The sequence below is a fragment of the Carlito syrichta genome, unplaced genomic scaffold, assembly GCF_000164805.1.
Source record: "Carlito syrichta isolate Samal-C Ts95f unplaced genomic scaffold, Tarsius_syrichta-2.0.1 Scaffold302716, whole genome shotgun sequence".
Lineage (NCBI taxonomy): Eukaryota > Metazoa > Chordata > Mammalia > Primates > Tarsiidae > Carlito > Carlito syrichta.
This window is the reverse complement of record NW_007246812.1, coordinates 114,555-133,143: the sequence shown is the minus strand read 5'-3', so window position 1 is coordinate 133,143 and position 18,589 is coordinate 114,555. Positions and strand designations below refer to the sequence as shown.

Sequence of the window (18,589 nt, the reverse complement as noted above, 5' to 3'; positions counted from 1 at the left end):
GTATGATAGCTCAGAAACAATAAGACATTAGACAAGATATGCTTTATGTTTTAGTACCCTAGTGATATAAAGAAATTATTTGATGTGAGAATGCTTTAAATTGCCTCGAAGTTTTCAGATTTCATTATATACAATTTGATGAGGGAAATCCCAAAATAATAAATAAGTTGTTCTTTAAGACATAACTATCTAGTTCAGAAAATATTTTAGGAGTAATTATGCTCAAGGCAATGCTGTATCCAGTTTATTTTTGCTCATTTATGGTATTTTTATGTAGTCAATATATATTTTTCTTCCACTTTAGTAATGCCATACTAGTTGTTGCTATTGGATACAAAAGTAAATCAGATAAAATTACTGTCCTTAAGAATCACATCATCAGGGGAGCACTAGACATTAAAATAAAAGGTTGCATGTTTTAAAATGGTATATAAAAGGCAAAGTGTTCGCACAGACAGGAATGCAGAAGTTTGCATGGGGAAAGTGAGAAGATAAAGCTATATATCATTATTAAAATCCCCATGGATTGTCTCTACAAAAAAAATTTTAAATTAACTGGGCATGGCAGTATACTCCTGTAGTCCCAGCTACTCAGGAAGCTGAGGCAGAGGATCACCTGAACCCTGGAGACGGAGGCTGCAGTGAACCATGATTGAGCCACTTCATCTAACCTTGGTGACAGAGTAAAATCTCGACACAAAAAAACAAAAACAAAAACAAAAAACAAGCAAAACCCCAAAACTAAAAAACCTCCGTGGAAACATAACTGTGATTTTTGGGCTGGACCTTGCTTGACTTTTACCAGAGAAGGCCTAAATATGTGAAGTCGCCAAACAACATGATATGCCAGGGTCATGCAAGCAGTTTTCTATTGCTAGACCAAAATGAATGGGAGGATGATAAGGGAGGTGAAGTTCAAGGAGAAGGGTCCTGGAATTCTTATGGCATCATTACTATCTTTTTGAGTTAGGATTCTTTTATTTCATCATGTAACTGAAATACCTAAGACTGTCAGAAAAAGAATCTGATATTAGATCCAGATGATATCACTTATTAAAGAGAGTATTTTAGCAATCATGCAAAATTGCTGGAGATTCAGGATTTATGTACAAAGGAATTTAAAGGAATTGACTGACCCTTTGCTTGCTTATAGGGAGAAGAGACAACGAAGACACCATTACCTATGTTGTAGGACTGAAGACCAAGAGGGCACCATTGCCTCAGCAAGAGCACAGTCACTGGTGCGGATGCCAGGGAGACCAGGTCAGCCATCTCTCTGAACAGCCACTAGTCTAATTTCTTTTGTCATCCTTTGCTGTCTTTATATTTGTTGAGGTTATAAGCGTAAAATTTAACTTCTAAAACAGAGTGTTCATTAAAGTGCTCATTTTCACAACGTGTCAAAGCTAGTGTTCTATGAGATTAATTCATTTCCCAAGAAAATTTGGAATGCCATTACCTTTTACATCACTCAGGGGAAAACTGAATAAGAATGCATAAAATTAGTAAGATTTTTATTGAGACCAACTAACTAGTTTCTTCATTTGTTACAATATTTTTTTTAAATCCCAAAGGACTTATCTATATTACACATTTTATGACTGACATTTAAAGCCTATAAATTTACTAAAGAATTTAATGTGCAGAAGTTTTGTCATCTTAATTAAGTTATAGCCACTCTAGAAGATAGGCTATATTTTTATTACTTCCTACCCACAGCTTCTACTGCAAAGTTAATTATCTATTCAATTATTCATTTATCAAGTACATAGAGAATATATGTTGTGTGTCAGACAATGTTCACATTGTTAGAGATATAAAGATGTATAAGATGTTATCTATTACCATAATTTCAGATTACCTGTTTAACACTATTGTTTACTTCAAGTTATACTGAAGGAAGAATCGTATTACAACAAATTTACTACAATGAAGTCAAAGAAATAATACAGTTAGTGTATGAAAAAACAGATCACAGAGAAATAAAGAAATGTTATTCTATGGTACATGAGGAAATTCTTGGGACAGTTTCACAGATACGGTGATTGTTTAGACCAAACCATGTAATATCAATTAGCGTTTACTTAAGAGGAGGAAAAATAACACTTTAGTATCTATCTATCTATCTATCTATCTATCTATCTATCTATCTATCTATCTATCTATCTAAATGTCAATCTATCTATATTTCTACCTATCTATGTATTTAGTGTGGGTTTGCTGATTAAGTTTTATTTCAGGTTCTTTTTATCTATAAAAAAATTTTTTTCCTTTACTTTTGAAAGATAATTTCACTGGTATAGAATTTTAGGTTCAAATAATTTTCTTTCAGCACTGTTAAGATATTATTCCATTATATCCCAGTTTCCATAATTTCGTTAAGAAATCATATTGAGGTTTTTTTATTGTTCTTTAAAATATAATGTGCCTTCCCCAATCCCCTTAATACTTTAAAAACTTATCTTTGGTATTTTGTTTTCATCTGTTTTGATATAATTACTTAAATGTGGTTTTTTTGGTATTCTAAATGAGCTCAGCAGTCTTTTGAATCAGTTTTGGAACACTGTCACCCATTATCAAATACTGCATTTTATATGCTCTCCTAAAGTCACAGTGCTAGCAAGTTGGAGTTATGATTTGATTACAAACAAGAAAATATGACAGTTTTAGCTATGTTTTTAATTTCTATACCAAAAATACAAAATGACCTTCTCTATGTATACATTTATTCAAAAAACTCAATTTTGCAAGAATTTTCTCAAATCTCTGCAAATTGTGTCTTAAGATATCTTTAAACAAAACGGAGTTCAAAGACACAATCTAAATTGCTTACTTGTCATTTGATTTTATTTAAATTGCATTTTTTTTTACAAAACACACAAAAGATCTTCTAAGTGGGGTGTGTGTGTGTGTGTGTGCACGCATGTACGTGTGTGTATCTGTATACATGTGTGTTCAATTTTCCCACTGCTGGAGACTTTTTAGAACTGGAGTTTCCTATTCAAGTCGTATTTCCCGAATTTGATGTTAGCATCTTTTTATCTATATATGTGGATTTTACATATTGTATTTGAAACCCTTTTTTATTACTCCTAATGACTTTCATTTTAAACAATATTTTTTTTCCTAAGAGGATGTTTTTAATAACATACCTTCTCATTATTTGATCTAGAGGATTATAAAAAATTTAGTGTTTCTATCATATACTGTTCAAGAAAAGTATTTATTTATTTATTTATTTATTTATTTACTTTTATTACTATTATTTTTTAACTTGTCACTGACTTGAAACTCAAGGAAAATTATTTTAATTTAAAAATAAAAAAATTTTTGTTTTCACCACTACATTAAAAAACACCACAAAATAATATTAATAATGATTATTTGTCCCAAGACACATTAAGACCAAGAAGAAAATAAACAATTACTTTTAGAGTATTATTTAAATTAACAAAGCATTACACTAATTGTCTCTGTATGTAGTATGTATTACTATATCTAGGAAAATAATAATGGTACAAATATGTCCAAATTTTTTGTTTCCTCTAAGTAATAGTATCATTTTTCTTAAACACCTATTTTTGTGTATTCAACCTCGCATTTCTTAATAAGGGATTGATTAATCTAACATGAAAATACTTTGTTAAACTTTAAAATAATGTTTTTTAACTTTCAACTTTTTATTTTGATTCAAGCTACTGGCAGGCATCTACTTTCTAGGACATCTTCTTACGAATCACTAAACAAGTGGAAGACTACTTACTTATATATAAAAAGACAAGAAGAAAAGGTCATGATTGTCTAACAGGGAACATGAATCCCCAAATAAGTTATCTTACAAAAATATCCCACTTGTTTTTCTACTTTTCTACTACTAGTAAAAATGGAGGAAAAATTCATATTAAAAAAATCTATAGGCTGGTATAGCAAATTAGGACCCTTGTTTTTACATACTAAGTCCTTCAAATAAATATTTTGCATAATTTTAAGTTTAAAAAAATAGGTGAAGTATTTACCTTATTTTTTTTTTTTTTTTGATCCACTAAGAGACCACATATCAAACTGACATTCAACTGGAGTGTAGCTCCCACACTCCAAAGAGTAACATGCATGTGGCACGGCTGGATAAGCACATGTGCATATTATGTACATGTGAAATGGCCAACACTGCTGAACATACTACTTCCGTTAATAGTTTTACCCTGTAAAAAATTCTCTAGCCTATCTTGAATCAAACTGCAAGAAAAGAACAAAAGATAATACTTGCCTATTATTGAAAGTTGCTCAGGCACTTTTAAAACTGCAGAAAGGGCCCTGCCTCAGTGGCTCAGCCTGTAATCTCAGCACTTTGGGAGGCCGAGGTGAGTGAGAAAGCCACATCAAAAGCTGAGATAGGTCAAAAACTGTGCCTCTTGCACCAAACAGCCAGGTTGTGAATGTGAGGGGAAAGTTCTTGAAGGAAATTAAATGTGCTGCTCCAGCAGGGCTCGGTGGCTCAGCCTGTAATCCCGCGACTCTGGGAGGCTGAGGTGAGTGGATGGCCTGAGCCCGCGGGTTCGAGACCCGCCTGGGCAGCGAGACCTCATCTCTACAATAAGTCAAAAAAAATCAGCCGGGCGTGGTTGTGCATGCCTGTAATTCCGGCTACTCGGAAGGCTGAGGCGGAAGGATCGCCGGAGCCCAGCGGTTCGAGGCTGCGGTGGCCGAGAGCGACCACTGGGCTCCAGTCTGGGCGACCGAGTGAGACTCCAACTCAAAAAAAAAAAAAGTGCAAAAAGATAATGCTTTTGAGACTTAGGATTGAAGTCAACACTGCTTACAAATAACTGAATGAGAAGAGCTCAGTCAACACATCATGTGAACAGAAGGCATGTAAACACACTATAGAACTCAGGCTTCTATCTATCTGGTCTATTCCTGGTGCTTTATTCTAATGTTGCACATGGCTTTGGAGCCTGATGAGGATTTAATAAAAAAAGCTAGATTACGTTTTTTTGTTCTGATAATAAACTTGAAGAAGTACATTGGAAGGATAGGAGCTTCTGTATCTTCTCATACTTTCAAAGCCAATTTAATTTTTATTGTGATGTGACATTTCAATTAACAGTATGTTAAAAACAAAACTGACTGAATTATGGTTTTGTCCACAATATTCAAGTCTCTTATTATTAAAGTATTACAAAGTGAATCCAGTAAACATTTTCCATTTTCAGTGGCCTAAATGAGAGATGAATTCAACTATTTTTTATGAATTACAGCTAAACTGGGCAGAAGATAGCTTGGTTAAACCCTGAAAACCAAAACCAAACATCCAAAAATCTAAAACACTAACACTTTCCAGCCAGGATAGAAAAATTAACACCCAAAGTAAAGACAGTCATCAGATTGATCGAGTAACGAATCAAAAATCACTTCTCAGCCGGGCTCCGTGGCTCAGCCTATAATCCCGCGCCTTTGGGAGGCTGAGATGAGAGGATTGCCTAAGCTCGCGGGTTCGAAACCCGCCTGGGCAACTTGGCGAGACCTCGCCTCTACAATAAGTCAAAAAACCAGCCGGGCGTGGTAGCGCATGCCTGTAATTCCGGCTACTTGGAGGACTGAGCGGAAGGATCGCCGGAGCCCAGCAGATCGAGGCTGCGGTGGCCGGGGGTGGCCACTGCACTCCAGTCTGGGCGACAGAGTGAGACTCCAACTCAAAAAAAAATCACTTCTCTGTTATTTGAGCGACTAGTTATTGGAAGCTTGAAGTTTCCGCCTTTGTTATTATTGGTGGCTCCCAGAGTCACATCCTCAGTATCAAATATAACAGTGGGTACAGAAATAACTACAGGCAATGGATCAGTCATTTCTTTTCCATTTACAAAAACTGCACCTTCGTGCTGACACACACCTCTTGGTTCCGCTGCCATCCTTTTTTTCTGCACACACACCCATACTGTCTCCTCTGTGTGGCTATCCCGCAGTTTCAACTCTGAGTGTTAATGTCTGCCCACAGAAATACGTTGTAGCACTGGAGTAGAGAACACCTGAGGATTCAGAATCATTCAGGAGTGCTGTATTTCTTCGACTGACAGACTGTACCCCTCAAAAGCAGTCATCCACTCATGAAGCACCAATATGGAATGACGTTTTCTGGGGAACGCCCAAGGACTCTGCTCCTGTGGGTCGTCTCTTCGGGTGCAGACACAACTGATAACCCCCAATGGAGTCAATGTGCAACTCTATGATTAATCAAAACCACCGAGTGATATGAAGTAAGAGGAATTAAAACATGAGTTTAAATATTTTGACAATTGCAAATGTGTGAGAATGTTTTCTTACCCAAAACAATATGGTGACATTTCAATGTTTAATTTAATTTGGAAATGAGTCAATTATCTTACTGAATTATTGTAATTATCTGAATTCCCACATGCAGTCTCTAATGTTGATGTTTACTTATCTATTTTACCATACATAATTAGTTTCTATATCAAGATACTTGGTAGTTATAATATAGATGAAATTGTAGAATATTTTGCAAATTATTTATAAAAAGAATTTGTATATCTTATTGACCAAAATTATGCTTTTAAGTAGTACTTTTCTAAAGTTAATATATTTTGTATTGACTTTGATCATTATATTTTATAATTGATATAAATCATCTATTTCATTTGAGAGTGTAATGAATCAAGTTTGTATGATTCATTTAATTTTGAAGACATTGAGCATATTAGGATTTTGGAACCTTAACTCCAAGCATCCTGTAATCCCATTAGGAGAGCAGCTTAACCAAGACTGGAAATAGAAAGGCTAACTTGGGATGTTTTGCTGGCCATTATGGGTACAATCAACAATTCAAATACTATATTCAAAAAGATCACTAGATAATTAACAAGTATATCAACATTTTTATATATTAATTATTAATCCCATGTACTGAAAATAAAGGGAGAAGTCAAATATAGGATGGAAAGTGTGAGCTGGTGCTCAGAATAACCAGGGAAATATTGGGCCTGAATATGCCAATCATTCAGTCTGGTTCATTTTATTATCTATAAGGGGAAATAAGTGTCTTAGTTTAGAGCATGCTGACAAAATAGAATTGAACCTCTATGAAAAGGACATTTAATTTGACTTAGTGAAAATGCAAAATAATATAAGAAGAAATAGGAAACACAAGGAAAGAACAAGAACCATAAATAGGAAAGAGTAGATTTGAAAAAAACAAAAATAGAAATTCTGAAAATTAAAAAAAATGTAGATATTGCAATTTAATACTAAGTTGATAGTTAAACAGTCAATTAAATACAGGGTGACAAGGAAGAATTAGTTAATTAAAAGATAGAGAATGTTGGAAATATAATATTTAAATAGAAAAGGTTATACTTTAAAAAAATAATTACAGATATATAAAGAACAAGATGATAAATAAAACTGTTTTCCATGTAATAAGTTGATCCGAAAATTTAAATTAAAAAGCAGATTCCAATACAGAAAAGATAAATCTGTAAAAAAAAAAAAAGTGTAATAAATAAAGGGAAAAGAAGAGATAAAGGAGGCATAGAAGGAGAAAAAGGAGAAGAATTTACAAGGCAAAGAAAAGGAGGAAAACAAAGGCAGAGAAGAAGGGCCTTCTACTTAAAGATGAGATTACAGTTATTAAAACAATGTGGTACTGATAAATGAATACATAAGTAAACAAGAGAACAGAATAAGGTACATGGAGACAGGTCCACAAATATGAGTGAGGGATGTGGAATTATATGCCAGTGGAGAAGAGGTGACTCTTCTCTTAATGGTGTTGGAACAATTGGTATCCACATGAATAAAAATAAAATTTAAATCCTCATCTCAGATCAGACAGAAGAATTCATCCCAGTTAGGCTAACACATAGAACTCTAAGGCATTTAAAGCTATTTGAATATTTTAATTTAAATTGTTGAAAAATGTAACATCAAAAGTTTATAAATATAACTTTAATCCATTCTAGATAACTAGTTTTCTCCACTGAAACATATTTTTACATATATTCCTGTTTTTCTTCTTTTTTTATTGTGAACAAGTTTTTTATTAAAAATATACATTGTAAAATTTTAAATTAACTATTGGGTAGCTTTTTAATCTATTTTCAACATTTAAAATATGAAATAAGGGTAGGGTAAATGTGTTGGTTACAGATATAAAATCTTTAAACATTTTCAAATAAGTTATTGGTTAATACATTTATGTTTTCAAAAAAATTTATCTGTTTCTTTCACCATCTATCTTTCTAAAGCAATACACTTTTTGATACATTATGTAAAAACACTTAAATCATAATGTAAACACCTGTATCTTCCCCTCATCCACAGTCTCCACCAAGAAATCTTTTTAATGGTCTCCTTATAAGCCTCATTGCTATTTTCAAATGCCATATCTTTTGATTATCTGTTGCTGTAAACAAACTCCCCCCAAAACTTGGTGAATTAAAATAACAATCATTTAATTATTACTTAAAATACTACGGGTAAGACATTTGAACAGGGCACTGTGAGTGTCCATGATCTCAGCTTCACATGGTATCTGCTGGGCAGAACTAACTACATGATTGGCCAGGCCAGTGCAAAAAGAAAATGTAGGACTTGTTTATGAATTATTAAGTATTTCAAGTTAGTGACAGCAGAGCATTAAGCCAAACACAGAACCCTTAAAGCATGGAGACCTTCTGTGTGACTGCTCAGGTCTCACATCCATGAGGCCTGCCCTGCTGCTGGGTCTGGAACATCCAAGATGGCATCTTCATTCACTTGCCTGGTGCCTCAGTTAGAACAGCTGAAAAGACTGAGTGCTGGTTAGCATGGTTTAACTGGGACCATGTGTCTGAGATTTTGCCCTCACAGCTTGGTTTCTTGGTTCTCTACCATGCAGTTCTAGGACCTTTTCCTCTTTACATGGCATCGTCATCTTGCCTCTCACCCTGGTTTAGGCTTCTCACGTCTTGAAGTATGGATCTCAAGAGGAAAAAAGAGAGAAAGCCACCTGTTCTTTTTAAAGCTATACTTCTAAGTTCTCTGCATTATATAGGGGTAAAGCTAGTCACAAAGACAGCCAAGATTCAAGGAGAGGGTAAATAAAATAAACTCTAACCATTGATGTGCAAAACAGGATGTGATATGAAAGGGAAGGACTTTGGGGATCTATCATGATACATTCAGAATGTTAGAGATGAGAAGCACTGAAGAAAAAAAAAGGGAAGAGAACTCAGCATTTAAATCCAGGTTTGTTTCATTTCAAAGTACATTCTTTCTACCACTCCAACTTGTTCCTAAGAATTAGGAACTGGATTGTATTTTAAGGATTACACAAAAATAAAAAGGATATTATCATAGATTTTTTTTTTTTTAGAATCAGGGTTACAAACCATAAACACCAAATTGAGGTTTTCAGTTAGAACTATAAAAACTATTTATCTATAATTTAACTAAGAAAGAAGTGGTGTTTTCCACTAAGGAGAAGTTTTCCCCTAGCCCTCTGAAAGTTCACAGAAAATCAAATGACAAAAGAAGATCAATAGAGGAAAAAGATACACAACTATATTGATGTGCAGATAAGAGAACTTCAGAGAACAACTTCATCCTGTGCTACAGAAGAGACAAAAGACAGAAGACAAAAGGGTCAGAGAGACCTTGAGATTTTGTCTTCAGTTTAGCATGTCAATGAGCCATATTTTGGGATATCAGTTTCTGAGGCCCAACACCCACTAATATCTGAACCAAAAGTGAGAAAAATACACTGCTTTCATACTATTAAGTGATTTATGAACAATTAGAGTGACTAAAATATTTCCAATAGTTTTTCTCTTATTATATAAAATAGCCTAAAAATTAGAAAACTATGCTAAATTAAAAAGAAGAAAAAGTGTGTAAAGTTTAGGAAATGCAGAAAATTTAAAAATAGTTAAATAATTTTTATTTCTACTACACTGACTAACCACTATAAACATTCTATGCTTATAGTTCATGTAGTGCTGAACTCCCAAAGACCACAAAAGAGAAGGCACTTTGTCCCAGAGGCAGAAGAAATGGCCTGGAGACGACAAGACATGGGCTTTATTTTCAGGATCTCGTGTATAGAAGGTGGTCCAGGAACCCTTGGCTCACAGAAAAGGACCACTACCTATGGTAAAAGGCACATGGTTTATTAACATTTTATATAGGGTGGAATGCTAGTTAAGCATGAAGAGGGTGGGGTTTCTTGTGTGCAGGACTGGTGTGAGAACATGCTTATACACACGTCACATGTACACAAAAATGAGTGTGATTTCTCTCTAGGGGTGGGATTGCTAGTGTTATAATGAAGTAAAGGTGAACTAATGGTAACCGAAGGTTAGAGACATTGATCCAGGTGTGCCCTATCTGATCTGAACCAGCTGGGGTGAGGGAGGGCAAGATTGGGGGAGTTGTCTCCAGGAAGGGTGCCAAGAACACTCACTAGCATAGCCGTAAGGTGTGGTCAACAGTCGTGGAGAACACAACACCCACATCCACGGCTTCAGAATGACCTGCATGCCCAGGTGTAGAACCTGAGGGGAAGGGGACATCTCTGGTTGGCCACTCCCAGGACCCCTCCCCAAGTTCCAACCCCCTACTTGGGGCCACATCCAGAGTGTGCTAATGTTGTCACTGTGTTACACCCTACACTTCATTAATTATTCTGTCATTAGCATTGGATACATTGTATAAAATTTAAGCTTAAAAACACCCCTATTATTTAATTCATCATCACCTTCTCCCTATTGTAAATTACACTCCTTGTCAATGGCATTATATTCGTTTGCAGTTTATTCTAATTCACCTACTATTTCCAAGTCTTGACCAAATGTTGCCTCTTTCAATATACACATTGCAAGAAAAAAGTTTTTTTTATTTTTATTTTTGAGTGAATTATGTTCCTGGTGTCAAATTATTTAGTGGTAGTGAAACAGCCTATGTAAAATTAATATAGAGTCTCATGGGATAAACGCTGTGGAAGAGACTTGAGCCTTGCAAAGCTGCAGCTACGATTAGAATTTAACAAATCTGCTGTTTCTAAGTTTGCTCTCACTCCAATAGTGGGGAATAGACTATCATCATGCCCTGACCCATGGGGAGGGAGGAAGTTGTCCTTGAGGCTGATAAACATATTTTCCCTTAAACAATGGGCCTAAGACTGTGCAGATCTCCTTGATGTCATCTCAAACTTTAAAGTTTGAATGACACAAGCAGCTCAGTCTCCAGGGGCCCCACCTCCTAAACTACCTCTGTAATGACTTATTGCCCAGGAATCAGTAGATGATGGTCACAGGACTTGCTTTATGGATACCATCTATTGTAACACATAAGAATGGTGCTGGAGATATTTTTCAGCCTTTGCACTCTGATGGACCCGAGGCCCCACCCAGACCCAGAACACATACAAAGAAGTTGATTCCACCAGTCCCCTCACAAAAACTGGCTCTGCTGCATGAAGACAATTCCATCACCGACCATAGTATCATCAACCAATCACCAGTTTCAACCCCACTGCCCACCAAATTGCTTTAAAAAATCCTTGTCTCTGAATTTTCAGAGAGGTAAATTTGAGAAATATCTTCCATCCTCTTACTCAGCTGCTTTAAGATATTAAACTCTTTAGTGCAATAGCTGCACCAGTCTCGGTTTTTCTAGGTAGTAGGCATAAGAATCTGGTCAGTTTGTAACAGTAGATGAAATACAGAGTATATCTGAGATATAAAGGAAGCAGCATTATCTGAGACAGAAGAAAACTGAAGGAATGCACTGTCCCATATTTTCTGAAAACAATTCTACTAGAGTTTTTTAAGTTGTTATTTCCCAAATACTAACAACATAACTTTCTTGAAAACTGAAAAAAGAAAGGTGTATCTATAATTTAAGTGAGTCTAAAGTAATTAATGATTCATTCAAACTGTTGAAATTAATACAGCAGTTGAAACTACAATAACAACACATTTATAGTTAAGATATAACTTTCTCGCCTTCCATAATATTTTCCTTTTTGTTTCCCTGAGATTTTGGAATTTGAGATTAAAGTAGAATTCTCTGAGTAATTGCCAAATCAGAATTGGAATCTTTTAAAACATATAGCTCCTAGCACAGCGTAGCATTATTCTTCTAATTAAATATCCCTTGACTATTTTCCACCACTACTCTTAATATTCATGTAAACTACTGTTCCAATAAGATTCTGCAAAAATGATGTGTAACAGAACAACTATACTTGTAAAGCAGAGAGTTTTCAGATTTTTCTGTGTGCCAATATATGCTGTGTGTTTTTAAAACACACCCTGTAAGATTTCCAAGTGGAATCATGCTCTGTCATAACAACCAATCTAATTTTCCATTGTATAAAAAAATTCATTATGTGCCTATATTCTAAAGCAAATGTAAATGAGATTTATAGCTATGTGAGAATTATTTCTCACTTATGACATCTAGGTCTCATATCCCATATAACAGATTTCTTGAGCTTTTAAAATTGTATAAATTTTGTACACATATGAATTTATGCAACAAAAAAAATTGTTGAATCTGTTTTCTCCTTTGAAAACTCATCGTTAAAATCTCAATAAATAAAACTATAATGATCTTAATTTCTCAACCCATTCCTGAAATATTTGAAAAACAATTGTTATTATTACTATGTAACCTAAAAATGGTTTCTAATTATTTCTAGTTGATCTTTAAGAAATTTTGTGCAACAGAATATTGAATGGGATTTTTTCTGCTATCCTGTTGTGTTGGAAATCCAAAACTAGAAGTAATTCGGAACTATACTAGTACACTCTAAAGAGAACCACAACAAAAGTAGGAAAACTAGCCCCTTCCTCTGGTGTAGATAGGAAAGGGATTGGGAATGGGGAAAACAGAATTGTAGACCTCAGCCTTTTGGAAGGTGCAATGATTTAGAGAAATTTTTCTTTCAATTCCTCTGGGAGGATGAATCATTGTCTCCTGTCAGTGGGAGACTCTCTCTAGCATTGCTACTCTTAACTCTCTGGTAAGCTGGCAGATATAGAGCTTCCTCGTTGTAGCTACAATATATCCACTATTCCCAGAAGCCCCCAACTAGACTCTTGTTTGTTTGGGGGCAGGAGCATTGATTTTAGATGATCACTCTTCTCTAGTCTGCTTCCTGGCATTCGTTCTGCCAGCCTTGCTTTCAATATGCAAAAATCCAATTTTAGAAATTCCAAATGAAGCCTTTTCTCTCTCAATAAAGCTTTGGAAATCAAAAGCACTTTCACTTTCAAGTGATTGTTTGTATTACAGGATTTTGAAAGACTAATTAGGGTCTCTAAAGCCAGAAAGCCCACACCTGTATGTATGTAGAAGCAGAGAACAGAAGGAAATGTTACCACAACAATGGGTACAAGGAAGCACGTAAAACAATACATTATTTAATACCATAAAATGTTATCCTGGGCTGGTACAATTGATTTCACAGTTCTGAGGACTCAAACTCCATTGTTCTGACCTCAGCCCAGGCACATTTCACTATATTACTTCTCTCAAACACCATCTCCAATTATTAGTTTTAGACTTGTCAAGATTAATTATATAAGTTTTAGTATCCATTTTTATGACTGGAACAATTTTATCAGTTTAACATTTAAACACTTGGTAAAGAAAATAAATAATAATACTATCATAGTATTAAAAATCAATATTAAAATTCAAAGTCATAAAAAAATCTACTCCTTCAATAAAACAAATAAATAAATGGGTTAAAATTCTCCTCTGCTTTTTATTAGTGGTGTATGGACCAGAAAAATTACCTCCTTTCTGTAAACATAAAACTAATAATACTTACCAGAAAAAAAAGAGTTAATATTCGTATGGTATTTTTGACAAGGTCCTGTCTAACAGAAACTAATGTTTTAGTCAATACAAATAAGCTATTCTGAAAAAGAACCCAAAACTTGTAAAAATAATTTACGTTAAGACTTTATTTTTAATTTTGTATTTCAATAATATCTCATTTTAAAGATTTACAATACAAATACTTTTTTCTGTAATAGTTGAAATAATAAGTTGAAACTCTTGATTTATTAAAATTGGTAATCTACTTCTATTCTTAAACATTATTTGAAATGAATAATGAGAAAATACTGTTCAATTATCCATGTGAAAATTCAAGCATTGTATTAACAGATATATACAAAAAAAAAAAACAAAACAGATTCTCACATGATATACTTCCCCTTGAAGAATAAATTGTAATGTTAGTGTCATAAGAACATATTGTGTTTTGCCTAAGGGCATCTACGAAGTTTCTGATGTTTGGAAATATGTAAATGATTTTTCTAAATATCTGTTGTGGATTTTTATATTTTTTAGAATGTCAAATTAGATTTCATGATGCCCAGTAGGAAACTGAAGATTTTATGCCTATAAACTATACCCATTTTGTATTTCATTCATTCTTCTATTATTTAAATTTAACATATACAACTATGTCCTCAAGTATGTATGTGATTTCTATATCTTTATATGTTCTTTCTGTTTCCAATAACTGTAAAATTTATTTGAAAATGATAAAACGTCCACCATGTTAATAAGTTCTATGCCTTCCCAAGTGTAATAAATCCCAAGCTGGAAAAAAAAAATCATGATTAAAACCCCTCTATCATTAAAGAGACATATATTCAAATAAAATACAATCTAAATGAAACAGCTGGCATCTTATTACATATTAGTTAAAATGCGTTGACTATCTTTAGTTTAACCCTCTAGATTCACTCTCCATCTTTCTTATCCTGTCCTGTTTCATAGAAGACTAACCCATCATTGCTCCAACTGCTCTATAGCCTACAGACTTTCTCTCTCTCTTCCCTCCCTCCCTCCCTTCCTTTCCTTCTTTCTGTACTTGAGGATCTCACTCGATTCCAGGCTGGAATACAGTGGCATGAGCACAGCTCACTGCAGCCTTGACCACCTGGACTCGGGCAATCCTTCTGCTCCAGCCTCCCAGGCAGCTAGGACTATCGGCACACGTCACCATGTCAGGTTATTATTATTTTTATTTTTTTGGTAGCGATTAGGTCTTATTATGTTGCCTAGGCTGGTCTTGAACTCGCAGGCTCAAGCAATCCTTCTGCCTCAACTTTCTGGTGCTGAGATTACAGGCATGAGTCACCATGCCAGACCCAGACATTCTATTGCTATTGGCCAATGGGTAGCACCAACAGGAGATGGGAATGTAGGTAAGCCATGATGTCAGTGCATTTTCCCCTGTTCCTTTCTTTCCTGGTTACTATTTGGTTGTGCTTCTTTACTGAAGGTCACCATTTCTATAAAACATTTTTTTTCTATATAATTATCCTCTCTGGGTTCTAGTAACCATTCTCTCTTCTTCCTCTTGCCCCTCAGGTCTAGAGGTTAGAATGGCTTCTGTAAATATTACCATATGAGGGTAACTGTATTTCTTAAACCCTGTCTACACCATTATATGTATTTTTTAAATTAAACTCCTCTCAAATTTTCTGGTTTGAATAAGCTATTTGTCTCCTTCAGAACTTTGACTAATACTTACAATTTCTCATGGGTCCTTCTTAAATATTTGCATAAGCTAATATTCTTGGTAGAGAATCTTTAATGTTTTAGTACATAAAATCAACGATTAACCCATTACTAGTATATGCTATCATAGCATTTAGTCTAAATGGCCATTATTCATGCATTTAGAACATGCATCTCTTTAACATCTAGCTAATATCTAGACAGTATCTTCTTAATATCTAATCTAATCTTTCTTTAATATCTAGATAATATTGTGTTATATAGACTTCATGTTGTTTAGTAATAACTAGAATGTTCTTCTACTGTTTATTTTCCCATCTTTATTTTCTGGAATTCCTTCAACCATTGGCTTTACTTCCATGACTTATAATGTTCTTAACAGCTGGGATTAAATATTGACTTAAAATAATTAAAAAGGTGGCAAATCCTATATAAAAGTAACTTTAGGAATACAGTTTAAATTTGGTCCCTAGAAACAACAATACTTTTTAAAATTTCTTGCACACTCACAAAAATATACATTATAAGATTGTAAAGGTAGCAGACAAAAGCAGTGGCTAGAAAAAGTTACATTTTTCCAGAATCATTATGTCATTGTTCTCAGAAGTCAGCAATATCTTAAATCCCGATACTACAGAAATTAAGGTACTCAAAAATATTAATGCATTATGATCAGAGTTCAAAATCTAATGAGATAAATCAACACTGAAAGACTTCATGTCTTGTACATTCTCTTAATACAATAATCACCTTATTTTAAAGTTTGTCATTTCTATACCCTCTTGCATATAGCAACTCAGATTCCTGATAATATCAAGCTAGAAAATAAGAGACTCCAAGTCCCTGAATTAGCCTTTCTTACCTCCAATCTCACACAGCTTCAATATCTTCTCTAAATGGTCACCAGTCCTTTTCCTAAAACAAAATTATCCTATTATAAGACTTTTCATAGCTCTCATTCCCTACAAGATAAAGTTCAAGACACGAAGCTATTTGAACTTCTTCATATTTATCTTGCTATCTCAAGTTTCTCAGTCTTTGGTCATGTCATCCCTTCTGTTATGAATGTTTTTCTCCATCTTTTGAACATGCTGCCCACACAATCACTTTTCAAAATTCAGCTCACATTTTGACAACATGACTGATTTCTAAATCCTTAGCTTGCCCTTCCCCCAACATAAAGAAATATATCTCTATTTTAGTGCCTAATCCATGTTTATGTATAACTTTATTTATTACATTGAGTTTCACTCTACTGGACTGTGCGCTCCTTAAGGATAGAGAGACTGTACTTATACATCATCATTTCTCCTACAGCAGCTCAGTGCCTGGCATTAGGAGTACTCGTTGCTGAATGCCAAATGAGTGATAGAACTTCTAGGACAAGCCTCATCTCCATCATTTCTGCTCCCTATATGTACACTTAGTCTGGTTCTTTGAACAGATATTGTTTTAAGATTTGAACTAAACTAAATCAAATGATGACTCTACATTAGAGAAGAAGCACTCTTTCCTTACAAAATAATTTCAATTAATAAATGTAGCAATTGTGAAGACATATAGAAAAATCTTGTAGCCAGATGTACCAATACATGTTAAAATTATTGGGTAAAAGTTTAATGAGAAACAGGAGACTTGCATAGTTTCAAAGTATCTTCCCCCAAATAGTCATTAATTACCAAAGAAAAAATAGTAACTTTGCAGTGGAGATACATGGTAGATGTCACCTTTACTGAGTTGAATTACTAATGCGACCTCATGTCAATGTCATGTACTCCCAAGATGATATAATGAGAATGTTGTGGTATTTCCCCAAAAACTCATGACCCCAGTGTAACCACGAGAAAACAGTAGACAAACTCAGTCTGAGGGACTTTCTACCATATACTCAATGATTACCCTTCAAAAGTGTCAGAGTCATGAAAGACCAAGCAATTGTCACAGATTAGAAGAGACCACGGAGACATAAATTCTATGGTGTGGGGGTGGGGGGATTTTGGAGTAACAAAGGACACTAGTGGAAAAATTGATAATATCTGACTAAATGCTGTAGATTAGTTTTAAAAAGGATATTAATGAATAAAATTCTTCTGTCTTGACAAAAAAATACCAGAAATCTTTTTTTAGTTTTCCCAAGAAAAAACTGCAGCTATAGTTTAATTTTTAGCCAAAGCTATTGTTTTCCTTTTATTTTGAAAATGATTGTTTACTTTATACCTGCTTGCCAGGCTATGTTGAATGCATTACATTTATTAGCTGAATTAATCTTGACAAAAACTATGCTTCAAAAATAAGACTAATATTGAAGGAGGGGAAGTTACTTATCCAAGATTTCACAGCCAACAAGTGACAGAGTACACATTCTAACCCATGACTTTTGACTCCAAAGCTCATGCTTTAAAGCTTTATGCTATGCTTCTTCCTATAAAAATAAACACCATGAGGTTCACTTTTATAAGAAACATCTGAAGGTAATTTAGTAAATAAAAATTTAAGCTGTGAGAGCTTTCTTGAAACTTTAAGAACTGTCTTATGAGATAAATGCATACAACCATTGATTTATATTTCATTAGTTCTTCCCCAAACTCATGGCACAGTACAAAAAATTCAATAAAGGCAATTTAATTTGATTAATTAGGTACAGAAAGTTATTATATTCCTCATTTGCATAAGGTATAGGTTTCCAAACAGAACACTGTATTAAAGACAGTGGTGTTCATTTAAAAGTCTTTAGCAATTTATTTTTATGTGGAAAATGGTTGATCCTTACCTGCGCTATCATTGTATGTAAAAGATGCGTGTAATTTTGAAATTGCTTCTGGAGGATTTCACTTTTGAATTTGAACAATAGTCTTCAGCAGTCACACCTTTGGAAATCAGCCAATTTTGCCTGAACTGATAGCACTTTATCTGTGTGTGTTCTCAGATTGCTGAGCCAGAGAGATTTTTGACGTAGAACCAGCATGACAAGTCTCTGTTCTAGCAATTCTTGCCACAGATTGCCTTTTACAGAAAAGACACTGTAAGAATTATTTTTACTCCTGTT

At 34.2% G+C, this 18,589-nt stretch overlaps 1 pseudogene; it reads right to left on the bottom strand.

Moving 5' to 3' along the window:
* Positions 1 to 5,319: 5,319 nt before the first annotated feature.
* On the bottom strand, positions 5,320 to 8,929 carry LOC103259415 (annotated as a pseudogene).
* Positions 8,930 to 18,589: the final 9,660 nt, after the last annotated feature.